The sequence below is a fragment of the Lactuca saligna genome, chromosome 4 (genome assembly GCF_052625555.1).
Source record: "Lactuca saligna cultivar CGN05327 chromosome 4, ASM5262555v1, whole genome shotgun sequence".
Classification (NCBI taxonomy): domain Eukaryota; kingdom Viridiplantae; phylum Streptophyta; class Magnoliopsida; order Asterales; family Asteraceae; genus Lactuca; species Lactuca saligna.
This window is the reverse complement of record NC_136420.1, coordinates 292,094,483-292,096,307: the sequence shown is the minus strand read 5'-3', so window position 1 is coordinate 292,096,307 and position 1,825 is coordinate 292,094,483. Positions and strand designations below refer to the sequence as shown.

Below are 1,825 nucleotides of genomic sequence, written 5' to 3'. Positions count from 1 at the left end.
GTGTAAAGACGTTTTCTTGGTAAAAAAAAAAGGAGTATAATTTGATTCATATCTTTTCTAACAATAAATATTATTTTTATGTCTTTTTAAGTCTTTATAGATTCACATCTAAACTAATATTTTAATTACGATTAAACCAATTTAATATTGAAAAACTAATCGGATATTACTAGATTACACATGTCAAATTAAAAAATAGGATTAAACCAATTTAATTAGAATTGGAACCACTTTAATCTTTAAAAGCTTTAGGCCTTCAGCGTCATTTTTTTTTACACTTTCAACAAACATATATTCAAAATGTAAAAATAAATAGAAAAGCGTCATAAAACTACATTATTTAATATAAATATTAAAATAAAATAAGTATATATGAAAAACAAAATTCTTGTGATGTCAATATCGGTTTAAATTGTTTGATGACATTTATAATGGCAAAACCCATTTTTACTATGCAATGGATAAATTGAAGGTCCCGTAGCTCAGTTGGTTAGAGCGTTGGTCTTATGAGCCGAAGGTCGCGGGTTCGAGCCCCGCCGAGACCAAATCTTATCTTAATAATTTTGGCTCTTTCAAAAAAATATAACAAATATTTTTTTAACCGACTCGGTTCTCATATGTTTAGGATTCTGGTGATACATCCTATTTTTTGTGTTTATTACTTGAATCATTTGTGGATTTTTCCATATATGGTTTCATGTATATAGTTTGTTGTAATTAACTCTTCTAAGGATGATTTTCTATAGATGGTTTCATGAAATTTTCCCATACATAGCATTTGTGTGTGTGTGTCATACATTTGGTTCGTAGTTTTTACTACAGATGTCTACAAAGCGAATTCAAAGTATATAGTACATCTGTAATATATTATACATAAATGGCGTCGTCGTTACTCCTTATGCATATGTAGTCCAAAGTTATCGAGAGATTTTTCGACTGTGGCCCATTTGCTGAAATTTGTTGAACGAAAGGTAGGCAAGTTGCTGTTAAAATTGTCCAATAAGATCTCATGTTAACGGTGTTATTATGTACAAGTCCAAGAAATATGGTTGCATACTTGCATTACTCCATTACTCAAATTTGCCCAAAGTTCAACATAAAAACGTGGCTCGTGATAACCAGGCCCATTAAAACTGATCCTTTGCAACAACTAAAATACTTATATATAGGTTTTTGTAAAGATCAAGCATTTGATGTTTTTGACCATGAAAAAATGTGAAAGAACTAATTGTTAGTGGTTCTTATGTCATTTGTTGTTATCTATTGCCCTTTTCATGCAACTTTCATTCATAGGTAATTAAAACAATCAAAAAATAAATAAATAAATAAATAATTCAAGGACAATAACAAGAAAAACTTTGTAGTAACGCTTAATGGGCTCCTCCCCTTCCGAGACGCGTTCAACTTTCAGAGTAATTTGGGTTTTTCGATGATTAAGATGAATGTGGGTGATTAAGTGGTTTAATTAATTGTTTAAAATATTAATTAATATTATTAAAGTTGTTGAGTTGTATATATGGAATGACAAAATGGTAAAGAATGACATTTTCAAATTAACAGTTATATGTAAGGTCTAGTTAGATAACCAAATATTTAAAAGTTTGTTAGGTTGCAAGTTTTTCAAAAAATTACAAAATGGTCCAAACTCAAAGCCATAAACTTTATTATAGTTCAAAAAGAATTCATTATAATTGAGAAAAGAAATAGATAATTCTTTAATATGTATTAATATGACATTTACTATAATTTAAACGAAATCTAATATCCTTCGACACATTAAAACAAAATTCATTATAATTTAAAGAAAATTCAATATTCTTCTATA

The 1,825-nt window shown here is 28.1% G+C and overlaps 1 non-coding gene across 1 annotated transcript; it reads left to right on the top strand.

The window, feature by feature from the left end:
• The first annotated feature begins 471 nt into the window (after window positions 1-471).
• On the top strand, window positions 472-545 carry TRNAI-UAU (transfer RNA isoleucine (anticodon UAU)). The gene has a single exon. It is a non-coding gene; the product is annotated as a tRNA-Ile (tRNA).
• Window positions 546-1,825: the final 1,280 nt, after the last annotated feature.